The sequence below is a fragment of the Drosophila melanogaster genome, chromosome 3L (assembly GCF_000001215.4).
Source record: "Drosophila melanogaster chromosome 3L".
Classification (NCBI taxonomy): Eukaryota; Metazoa; Arthropoda; class Insecta; order Diptera; family Drosophilidae; genus Drosophila; species Drosophila melanogaster.
Window position 1 is genome coordinate 27,812,160 of NT_037436.4, and position 12,962 is coordinate 27,825,121.

Genomic DNA, 12,962 nt, shown 5'->3' on the forward strand with positions numbered 1-12,962 from the left:
ATATACATTAATCATACATAATTCTAACGTAAAGTAAGCCAAACAAACAAAAGCATTAATGTAAACTTAAATACCAGTATTTGCATTCCTATCTTGATTATTTTTCCTTTATTTTATCGTTGGTAAGCAAAATTACTCAATAAGAGATTACCTTAACGTAAATAACGTAATTTTCAGTTTAAGGATTAGGTTTAGGAAAATGTATCGGAATATTATCTTTATCTTCAATTATATGGGGTCCAAAATGAACTAATCTGATGTCTTGTTGGGCACCAAAGGGTATGTAAAGCAGTGGTTGTATTAGGGTGGAGTCCGAATGGATTTCACAGGTAGGGTGGGTATAGAATAAGGCCAATAACATCTGGGCCTCATCTTCAATAGGTACACTTTCTTGTCCGCTTCTTAACCGTTTGGTTATCGTTTTTTTTAATATACCGTATCTCTGTCTACAGTATTGTAGCTGTGACACTCTTGTTCATCTCAACACAAAACCCACGCCCAATTTCCCTGAGCATGCCGGTAAAAATAGTAGACAGAGTGTGTTGGGGTGGACAACGCTCTATGAGTGTGTTCGTTACAGTTATAATTGGCGCCCAAACGTTGGACAGCCCGATGCCTGATTAGGCACTTGTCGTTTGACAACCGAGCTTCCCGTTAATAAACAATCCATCCACTCTTAGTTTCAGTTAGGTATTTCATATTCCGTCCTGGAATTTATGATCTCGGGAGAGTTCCGGAGCCATACCGGAGGAAATGTTATGCTTTTATATGTTTTTTTTCTATCAGTTCGGTAATAATCGGACATTATTGTTAAAAAAAAGAACATTCTAATTTGAGTAATTGGTTCTTAGGAATTATAGTTCTGATTTAAAGTCGGTTCTATACCAGGATTTCACTATTCAAAAATTACCTCCTTATCATTTAGGATCGAGATTTTTCTAGCTGGATAGATTCGGCTAGTTACTCTTCTAAGTGGTAAGAGTTCATAAATAAATGAATGACATTTATCTTACAACTCTGTATACAAATTAATATAAGTGTGGGGTGCTGCAGAGGGGATCCCTCGCCGCAGTCACTGGGTCACTGGTGGTCAAGGTAAGTGTGAAGAGCCGTAGAGGGGATCTCTCGCCGCTGTCACTGGTATGTTGTCGGTTGGCTGATTATCTTCAGGTGCTCCTCGTACGGGAGTAGGAGGTAGTAAGTTCACTTGAAGAGTTACGCTGATTATGTTGGGAAGATGACTGTCTTCCTTTTGGCTTCTGGCCTAGGGACTCAGATAGCTATGGTAATTTATAATGATAACGACAGTTGCCGGAGTAAGCTTTATGAGCGATTGCTCTTTATTCTTTGAATATCCAAAACGAACTGACTATAAGCTAACAAAGGGAAAAACATCATAGCGGCCTCTGCCAATGCGCAGAGCTTCTGCCGGCTATGCATGAGCTTCCGGCCAAATGCTTGGTCAGCAATTTGACCGGTGCTGGTGTGCGGACGATCAGTCCGGTTAACTTAGTTAACTATTCCCTCCTCAAGATTAAGGCCGCCCTCGGCTGACCCTATTTGGGCGAGAACTTCCTTCAGTTGGGCTGTAGATTTCTTGGCCCTAGTGGTTCGCTGCCAGGTTAAACCGATGCAGATAAGAGCGCAGAAAATTGCTCCCGCAACTAGCGCTATCTGACTTAGTCGGTATCCGTCGACGTCCTTCTCGAAGTTCCTGATTTGCTCCAAGTTCTTTTCACTTAAACGGTGAAGGTATGGGAGGCTCAGGACCTCGTGTTTCATCGAGATATTAAGGACTGGGGAATTAGCCACTCCCGGCGCCCTATTCTGGACCATGTCATGATTAAAGAAGACGGTCTCGTTGACCATGGCACTCTCAATGAATGTTATGAGGTGCGTGCCTCTAATGTGGATGGCCGTTCCATTGTCCACACGCACGAGTGCTGGTCTATCATTGATGACGATTATTCCTTCGTCGACGTAGGTGATCGGATGTAGATCACTCTGCTGTGCGTCGCAATGTGCTACGACCCCAGCGTGGAGCTCCTGCGCACACGAGCTCACTGAAGATAACTGGCAAAATGTTGCCCCTGGTGTTATGGAGCAATTCTTTACTGTGCGTATTTCTCTGTTGCACTCTGCTACCACATTATCTTTCAGCCTTAACACCGTATCGTGGTGTACCACTGGAAGGATAGTGACTTTGTTGCACGCCATGATAATCTTGGGGAATTTAATAATAAAGTGTAAGATGTTAAGGGATTGTAGGACTTTTACAGACGCAACGGACAAAATCTCCCTTATGGGGGTGTTGGTGGGCTCCTCGCCCCAAACACTCTCCAGATCTGCGTGGTCCAAGAAGTTTGGACTCACTACGTTAATTTTAGCGAGGGTTATAGTGAGCATTAAGTTTTGCAATTCCATTACAATGATTCTGTTGCGAGTAGAAAGCGTTTCATACAGGTGACCTGTATCAATCTGAGCGCTTTTGGAAATTTTTAAAAGTTTATTTATGGTATCAGTGAGTTCGTTAATTCGAATTTGTGTTTTGGTGTTTATTTCGATTTGGCTATTGTGTGCATCAACAAGCCGCGCTTCAGTGAACTTGACTTTCTCGAAGTCTTCCGCGTCAGGTGTCCCTGCGACAACCTTTAACGCAGTTCCCAAGAAGTCTAGGCTCCTTGCCACTCTGTGATGGATGCTCAAAGAATCAAGCATGTCACGGAGGTGAGCGATATCAACGCTCAGGAGCTTCTTCATATGGGACTGGGGGAACATATCGAGCATGCTGTCGGTTTCGTCAATTACCCGCCTATACTCGGAGAGGTTAGCCGAGTGTCTGACATAGGCGAATTCCTCCCAGACTAAGACTTTACCGTCAATGACGGGTGTTCACACATGAACACGAATATATTTAAAGACTTACAATTTTGGGCTCCGTTCATATCTTATGTAAATGAATCGAGAGCGATAAATTATATTTAGGATTTTGTTATCTAAGGCGACATGGGTGCATTGCTCAAAAACATGTAATTTAAGTGCACACTACATGAGTCAGTCACTTGAGATCGTTCCCCGCCTCCTAAAATAGTCCCTTAGTGGGAGACCACAGATAAGGTCCTCGCCGCTCAAGATAGGCAGATGTGCCCGAGCGTGGGACCTCGATAAGGCGGGGACTATTTACTTAGGCCTCTGCGTAGGCCATTTACTTTAAGATGCGATTCTCATGTCACCTATTTAAACCGAAGATATTTCCAAATAAAATCAGTTTTCTTACAAAAACTCAACGAGTAAAGTCTTCTTATTTGGGATTTTACATTTGGTCAATCGAGCCTTTAATCGACTCTGCAGTTTCCCCCTACCAAAGGTAAGGAACTCAGAGAAAGGCCAGCTCCTTTAAGCATCTTACAGCTAAAGGTAGCAAAAATAAGTGACTCTTGTTTCCCCCTACCAAAGGTAAGGAACAGAGTATAAATATAAAAAGCAAAAGATACAAAAGAATCTTTTATGTTTTAAAACAAGCACCTTATAGTCTATAGCTAAAGGTTGCTTTGTGTACCATTATAAATTGTGGTAAGGCGTGCTTGAGGCCATACATCAGCAATTGTGAAATTAAAAAGTGCATAACAAAAGTGCCTTATAAATGCTCTAATAGCATTAAATCAGCTCATAAATAGAGTGCAGTGTATATGCCATAAGAGCATAAATTAAATAAAAAGTGCCTGAAAACAGTGCCTTATAAATGCTCTAATAGCATTAAATCAGCTCATAAATAGAGTGCAGTGTATATGCCAAAAGAGCATAAATGCCGAAATAAATGGCTAAAAAACAAAAAATCTGACTGGACTACAAAAATAATAAAACGTGCCAAAAAAAAAAAAAAAAAAAAAAAAATCATCTTTAAACATCGACGGAGCCTTAAAGAAGAGAAGGAAGTCAAATTCAAAGGAGCCTCTACCAGCAGCAGAAGCAGCAACAACAGCAACAGCAGCAGCAACAACAACGACATCAGCTAAGTCAAAACAAGAATTTTCTGTTTATCCAAACACACATATATATATAAATACATATAAAATACATATACACGTACTATATATATTAAGAAATTACAAAAAATTTTCAAAATGATGTCAGAAAAGACTATTCAATTCCTTAAGAAGCAGTCCGAAATTATTTTGGAAATTAGAAAGTTGGAAGTAAAACCAACATTAACAGATGTAGAAATTCTAAAATTAAATGAGCTTCAAAAATGTTTCATTGCTAATCATAGCAATTTGTTAAAGATCGGCGTTGTCGATCATGAATATTTTAACGCGAAGCAGTATGATTTAATAATGATGGTGTTAGAAAAAATTAAAAATAAAAATGAAAAAATTAAGGGCGAGTCGGTAGAAAACACTTTCCCTAAATCAAACACTGTCCCTAAATCAAACCCTCCCCCTACATTAAACCTTGAAATGCGTGGTCACCCTGAAAAAGAGGGTATAGCACAAAACAACGCTTTAAAAGTAGAGCAGGCATTTCGTAATAATGTTGGCCAATTTCGAGTATATCTAGAAGATACGTCTAAACTAATAGACAGTAGTCCAGATTTCCTTAAAATAAGGAAAAATAAAATTGAATTTTTATGGCATAAAATAGATAACCTGATTGAACAGGTGAATAGTCATTTTGAGAGTTCGCTATTCGAAGAAGAAATTAGCGAACTTGAATTTGACAAACAAAATATTCTTACAGCCATTAATAGTCGACTCAGTGGCACAATAAATAAAGCTGAAATGTCGACGGTTGTTAAGGCGGAGGAGTTACCAACCCTGCCTAAAATACAGATTCCCACCTTCTTTGGTGATTCCAAAGAATGGGATCTTTTTAATGAACTCTTTACAGAGCTCATACATGTGAGAGAGGATCTCAGTCCTTCTCTCAAATTTAATTATCTAAAGTCAGCATTAAAAGGAGAAGCCAGAAATGTGGTTACTCATTTACTGCTCGGCTCTGGAGAAAATTATGAAGCCACTTGGGAGTTTTTGACCAAGCGATATGAGAATAAAAGAAACATATTCTCAGATCATATGAATAGGCTTATGGATATGCCAAATTTAAATTTAGAATCCAATAAGCAAATAAAGACATTTATTGACACGATTAACGAGTCAATTTATATTATAAAATTAAAGGCACAATTACCAGAAGATGTGGATGCAATTTTCGCTCACATAATTCTTCGGAAATTCAATAAAGAATCACTCAATTTATATGAAAGCCATGTTAAAAAGACAAAAGAAATACAGGCACTTTCTGATGTCATGGACTTTTTAGAGCAAAGGCTCAATTCTATATCATCATTCTCACAGGAAGTAAAACCTGTAAAGAAAATGATTAATAATAACAAGAATAAAAATTATAGTGACAATTGTGCATATTGCAAACTACCAGGGCATTATTTAATTCAATGCCATAAATTTAAAATAATGAATCCAGCAGAACGGTCTGACTGGGTAAGAAAAAATGGGATTTGCCTAAGATGTCTGAGGCATCCGTTTGGTAAAAAATGTATAAGCGAGCAGCTTTGTTCGACTTGTCGTAAACCTCACCACACGTTACTTCACTTTGCAGGTCATAATCCAGAAAAAGTGAATACGTGTAGAACAACAGGTCAAGCCTTGTTGGCCACGGCCTTGATTCAAGTAAAGTCGAGGTATGGAGGCTTTGAACAATTAAGAGCATTGATTGATAGTGGCTCTCAAAGCACAATTATTTCAGAAGAGTCTGCACAGATTCTAAAATTGAAAAAATTTCGGTCTCATACTGAAATAAGTGGAGTATCTTCCACAGGAACGTGCATCTCCAAGCACAAAGCGGTTATTTCGATAAGAAATTCTCCGAAAAATTTAGAAATTGAAGCAATTATTCTCCCAAAACTTATGAAGGCACTTCCAGTCAACACGATTAATGTTGATCAGAAAAAATGGAAGAACTTTAAATTAGCCGACCCCGATTTTAATAAACCGGGTCGCATTGATTTAATCATTGGAGCAGACGTATATACTCACATTCTGCAAAATGGAGTTATAAAAATAGACGGTCTCCTTGGGCAAAAAACTGATTTCGGGTGGATAGTTTCTGGATGTAAAAAATCCAAAGGAAAAGAAACCATTGTAGCCACAACAATAGAAATAAAAGAGTTAGATCGCTACTGGGAAGTGGAAGAAGAAGAAAAAGATGATATCGAGTCTGAAATCTGTGAAAATAAATTTATCAAAACGACAAAAAAAGATTCAGATGGGCGATACATTGTGTCAATTCCATTCAAGGAGGATGTCACCTTAGGAGATTCAAAGAAACAAGCGATAGCTCGTTACATGAATCTGGAGAAAAAACTAAAAAGAAATGAAAAACTTAAGGTTGACTACACTAAATTCATGAATGAATACATGGATTTAGGACACATGATTGAAGTGAGTGATGAAGGCAAATATTTTTTACCGCACCAGGCAGTGATTAGAGATTCAAGCCTTACGACCAAATTGAGAGTAGTTTTTGATGCTTCAGCAAAAACTACGAATAACAAAAGTTTGAACGACATAATGTGGGTTGGGCCACGAGTTCAAAAAGATATTTTTGACATTATTATTAAATGGAGAAAATGGGAATTTGTTGTTTCGGCAGACATTGAAAAGATGTACCGACAAATTAAAATAGATAATAATGATCAAAAATATCAATATATTTTATGGAGAAATTCTCCAAAAGAAAAAATTAAAACATATAAATTAACCACAGTCACTTACGGAACTGCATCTGCACCATATTTGGCTACCAGGGTTCTGGTAGATATTGCAGATAAATGTAAAAACCAAGTTATTAGTGCAATAATTAGGAATGATTTCTATATGGATGACCTAATGACTGGAGCTGATTCGGTAGAAGAAGCTAATAAATTAATAACATTAATTCCCCATGAATTGCAGAAAGTTGGATTCAACTTAAGGAAATGGATTTCCAACAATTCCAAAATATTAACCACTGTGGAGGACACAGGGGACAATAAGGTTCTCAATATTATCGAAAATGAATGTGTTAAAACTTTAGGACTAAAATGGGAACCTCAAAAGGATTTATTTAAGTTCAGCGTAAATTGTAATGATGAATCAAAAAATATAAATAAGCGCGTTGTGTTATCAACGCTAGCAAAAATATTTGATCCGTTAGGATGGTTGGCACCAGTCACGGTTTCAGGAAAACTTTTTATTCAAAAACTTTGGATAAATAAAAGTGAATGGGATCAGGAATTATCCATAAAAGATAAAAATTATTGGGAAAAATATAAAGAAAATTTATTATTGTTAGAGAATATTCGAATCCCAAGGTGGATTAATTCAAACAGTTCTTCAGTCATTCAGATTCACGGATTTGCGGACGCCTCCGAAAAAGCATATGCTGCAGTAGTCTATGCTAAAGTAGGACCTCATGTTAATATAATAGCTAGCAAAAGTAGAGTCAACCCTATAAAAAATAGGAAGACAATTCCCAAACTCGAGCTGTGTGCAGCTCACCTGCTTAGTGAATTAATCCAAAGACTAAAAGGATCAATTGACAATATAATGGAGATCTATGCTTGGAGTGATTCCACGATTACCTTAGCATGGATTAACAGTGGTCAAAGTAAGATCAAATTTATAAAAAGAAGAACGGATGACATTCGGAAATTAAAAAATACTGAATGGAATCATGTTAAGTCAGAGGATAATCCAGCAGATTTAGCATCCAGGGGAGTGGATTCTAACCAGTTGATCAACTGTGATTTTTGGTGGAAAGGTCCGAAATGGCTAGCAGACCCAAAAGAACTTTGGCCTCGGCAGCAGTCTGTAGAAGAACCTGTCTTAATAAATACGGTATTAAATGACAAAATAGATGATCCTATTTACGAATTAATAGAAAGGTATTCCAGTATAGAAAAACTTATACGTATAATAGCATACATAAATAGATTCGTGCAGATGAAAACAAGAAATAAAGCCTATTCATCAATTATTTCAGTAAAGGAGATAAGAATAGCGGAAACAGTTGTTATTAAGAAACAACAAGAATACCAGTTTAGGCAAGAGATAAAGTGCCTTAAAATCAAAAAGGAAATCAAGACAAATAATAAAATATTGTCATTGAATCCATTTTTGGACAAGGATGGGGTTCTAAGAGTTGGAGGAAGATTGCAAAATTCCAATGCAGAATTTAATGTTAAACATCCAATCATTTTAGAAAAATGCCACCTAACAAGCTTATTAATAAAAAATGCTCATAAGGAAACATTGCATGGAGGGATAAACCTAATGCGAAACTATATCCAAAGAAAGTATTGGATTTTCGGGTTGAAAAATTCGTTGAAAAAGTATTTAAGAGAATGTGTAACGTGTGCAAGGTATAAACAAAATACAGCTCAGCAAATAATGGGTAACTTGCCAAAATATAGAGTGACGATGACATTCCCGTTTCTTAATACTGGAATAGATTACGCAGGTCCTTATTATGTTAAATGTTCAAAAAATCGTGGCCAAAAAACATTTAAAGGATACGTTGCTGTATTCGTTTGCATGGCCACCAAAGCCATACACTTAGAAATGGTAAGCGATCTAACTTCAGACGCATTTTTAGCAGCACTCAGAAGATTTATTGCTAGACGGGGAAAATGTTCCAATATCTATTCAGACAACGGAACAAATTTTGTAGGAGCTGCAAGAAAATTAGATCAAGAGTTATTTAATGCAATACAAGAAAATATAACGATTGCAGCGCAGCTTGAAAAGGACAGGATTGATTGGCATTTTATTCCCCCGGCAGGACCTCACTTCGGAGGTATTTGGGAAGCTGGAGTTAAGTCAATGAAATACCATTTAAAGCGTATAATCGGCGACACTATTTTGACTTACGAAGAAATGTCAACTCTTTTATGTCAAATAGAAGCATGCTTAAATTCAAGGCCATTATACACTATAGTTAGTGAGAAGGACCAACAAGAAGTTTTAACACCAGGTCATTTTTTAATTGGAAGACCACCTTTAGAAATAGTCGAACCAATGGAAGATGAAAAAATCGGAAATTTGGATAGGTGGAGACTTATCCAAAAAATGAAGAAAGATTTCTGGGTTAAGTGGAAAAGTGAATATTTGCATACGCTCCAGCAAAGGAATAAATGGAAAAAGGAAATTCCTAATATAGAAGAAGGGCAAATAGTTTTATTAAAGGATGAGAATTGTCATCCTGCAAGATGGCCTTTAGGAAAGGTGGAAAAGGTGCATAAGGGGAATGATGATAAGGTCCGAGTGGCTAAAGTAAAGATGCAGGAAGGATATATCACTAGACCCATTACTAAAATTTGTCCCTTGGAAGGAATAAAGTCTGTTGACAAAAATGAGGCTGACCAAGAGCCAAAAAGACGAACTAGAGCGACATCGGGAATGTCCAAGATCGGAATCATTATGGCAATGTTGTTGTTTGTGTTAAGTTGTCAAGTTTCTAGCGCATTACCTAAAGATATAGCACCAAGATATTCTATAGACAAAATAAATAAAACCTCAGCAATATATCTAGACCCGCTAGGAGATGTTGAGATTGTGAGTACTTCTTGGAATTTGGTTATCTATTATAAAATGGATCCATATTTTAAAATGTTAACAAAGGGTAATGCGCTTATACAAAGTATGAGGAAAGTTTGCGAAAGACTTCATAGCTTTGAAGAGCAATGTAGTCTAGTCTTAGATAATATGCAAAGTCAGTTATCGGAACTTGAAGAAAACAATAAATTGTTTATGATACAGTCTAGATCTAGAAGCAAGCGTGCTCCTTTCGAATTTATGGGTTCCTTGTATCATATTTTATTTGGTATAATGGATGAAGATGATAGAGAGCAATTAGAAGAAAATATGAAGAATTTGTTAGATAACCAGAACAACCTTGATAAACTAATTCAAAAACAAACATCTGTGGTTGATTCAACTTCTAATCTATTAAAGAGAACAACAGAAGATGTTAACTCCAATTTTAGAAGTATGCAAATAAGAATTGAGAACATGACAGAAGTTCTTAAAGAAAATTATTATGTTTATAAGGAATCAATAAAATTCTTTATGATTACGAAACAGCTACACTCATTGATTGAAGAAGGCGAAAAAATTCAAGCAGGCATTATAAGCCTGTTGATTGATATTAATCACGGTAGGCTAAATACAAATATTCTCAGGCCAAATCAGCTTAAAAAAGAAATTGCCAAAATTCAGCAGAGTCTTTCGGAGAACCTAGTAATTCCAGGAAAACGGTCAGGTACGGAACTTAAGGAGGTGTATACACTGTTAACAGCCAGGGGTTTATTCATCGACGATAAATTGATCATTAGTGCAAAAGTGCCTCTGTTTAGCAGGCATCCATCCAAATTGTTCAGGCTTATTCCGGTGCCAATTCGAAATGAAGATCGGATAATAATGGTGCATACAACGTCCGAATATTTAATTTATAATTTTGAGATAGATTCCTATCACATAATGACGGAAGCCACATTAAATCAATGTCAGAAATGGCAACTAAATAAGAGAATATGCAAAGGAAGTTGGCCCTGGAATTCAGCGAATGATAATGCATGTGAGATTCAGCCTCTAAAGCCAGATAAAGCGGCGAACTGCATCTATAAAACAGTAGTCGACTCTAAAAGTTACTGGGTAGAGTTAGAAAAGAAAAGTAGTTGGTTGTTTAAGGTTCCTGCGAATTCAAAAGTCCGTCTGCAATGTACTGGCTCTCAAATTGAATTGTTTGATTTGCCTCAGCAAGGAGTTTTAAGCATTGCGCCATATTGTACGGCAAGAACCGACGATAAAATTCTAGTTGCCCACCATAACATTCAGTCCGAAAGTGAAGAATTATTATCAACACCTTATATAGGAGAAGTTAGTGAAGCGCCGAAGATTATTTGGGATCCGCTGAAACTATCAATATTAAATCATACTGAGGAATTTGAACGATTGAATAATGAAATTAAATTTATGAAAGAGAACCATCAAAAATTGAAAGATTTACATTTCCATCATATTTCCGGACATGCTGGATTAATTATTGCTTTAATACTAATGATAGTATTAATAATATATTTCATACGGAAATGTGCTGTGCAACAAAGAATGCAAGCAATAACCTTTGCAGGTCCGTTGCCAGTACTATAAATATCAATAGTAAATAAACAATAAAATAATATAACAAATAAAAATATACAGTCCACTATATCGTTGTTTAATAGAAAATGTACTTCTACATAGAAAAAGCAAAATGTTTAAAATAAGTTAATTGAGTACAAATTGTTGAATTAAAAATAATATAAACCATAATTGTAATCCAATAAAATTAAAAGCCAGAAAAACTAGGCCCATTGAAATCTTAGTTGCAAAATAAATGAACATATATCAAATAAATACAGTCCACTACTGTTATAAATGCAACTAATATACTAATGTACATCTCAGCTTGCTGGCCCTTTGGCAGAATGTTCACACATGAACACGAATATATTTAAAGACTTACAATTTTGGGCTCCGTTCATATCTTATGTAAATGAATCGAGAGCGATAAATTATATTTAGGATTTTGTTATCTAAGGCGACATGGGTGCATTGCTCAAAAACATGTAATTTAAGTGCACACTACATGAGTCAGTCACTTGAGATCGTTCCCCGCCTCCTAAAATAGTCCCTTAGTGGGAGACCACAGATAAGGTCCTCGCCGCTCAAGATAGGCAGATGTGCCCGAGCGTGGGACCTCGATAAGGCGGGGACTATTTACTTAGGCCTCTGCGTAGGCCATTTACTTTAAGATGCGATTCTCATGTCACCTATTTAAACCGAAGATATTTCCAAATAAAATCAGTTTTCTTACAAAAACTCAACGAGTAAAGTCTTCTTATTTGGGATTTTACAACGGGAATGTAATTCGCTCGGGAATAGTCAGTAATGTGGGCCGATGTCGTGGCCAGGAAACAAAGAAGAAGGGTTGGGAGCGACCTGTAACGTGTGTGATAAATTATTACTTGTTCGGAATGGAGTTGCCCACCACCAATAATAGCGAAAATATATAAAAAATATGCCAAGTGGCTAAAAATAAAAAACTTATGCCAAGCGGCTATAAAAACAATGAAAAAACTTATGCCGAGTGGCTACAAATTGGAAGAATAAAAGTGTGCCTCCGAGGGAGCCGCGGCTAGGCTCTGCTTGGGTCACTTGAGGTTGTCTTTATGGACCACCCTCCCTTTAATAAGGACTGTGGTCCCCAAGTCTGCCTCGATGGTCTTCTCCTCACATAAAGGAGTAAGTTTGTTGCCTAATCGTCTGTTTGACTTTACTAGGACTTTGTCGCCGACCTGGAACACTCTGTTCTGCCGAGAAGCGTTCTCTCGTTTTCTTGTCAAAATCTGGGCGTTTTTGATTTTTTCTTGGACATCGGTATGTGGATCGTCCGGATCTGCCCGCATGACTTCGGCCGGTTTTTTATTGATGACAGAGTGGATGGACTCGTTATATCTGGCTGTGGCCAGCAAGACCAATTCCACTGTGTCACTTATGCCTTTGTCGATTTTTAGGCATCTGGCGAGCTCAATTAACGTGCTGTGGAATCGTTCCACCTGTCCGTTTGAGACGCTATGTAGGGGCGGTGCATTCGAAATGCTGACGCCAAAATGGTTTTCCAGCATAGCCACTATTGTCTGCGATTTCAATGATGGTTCATTGTCGCAGTAGATGGTTTTGGCTTTGGGGAAAACATTCATAAGTTGTAAAAGGGGTGCTTTCAAATCCTCTATGGTTCTAGACAGAATCGGCTGTACCATGGCGAATTTAGAAAACTTGTCAACACAGGTGAGAAAGTATTTTTTATCCGTTGAGAAAATATCGATGTGCAATATTTCTCCTACGTGGGTCGGGACTGGTGTC

At 37.3% G+C, this 12,962-nt stretch overlaps 1 long non-coding RNA gene across 1 annotated transcript in view; it reads right to left on the reverse strand.

Annotated features, from left to right (window-relative positions):
* Positions 1-9,173: 9,173 nt before the first annotated feature.
* Positions 9,174-12,962, reverse strand: part of lncRNA:CR46482 (long non-coding RNA:CR46482) — a 60,080-nt gene continuing 56,291 nt past the window's right edge. Inside the window, exon 2 of the long non-coding RNA NR_167870.1 lies at positions 9,174-11,869. This is a non-coding gene — a long non-coding RNA (long non-coding RNA:CR46482). The remainder of the gene's footprint in view (positions 11,870-12,962) is intronic.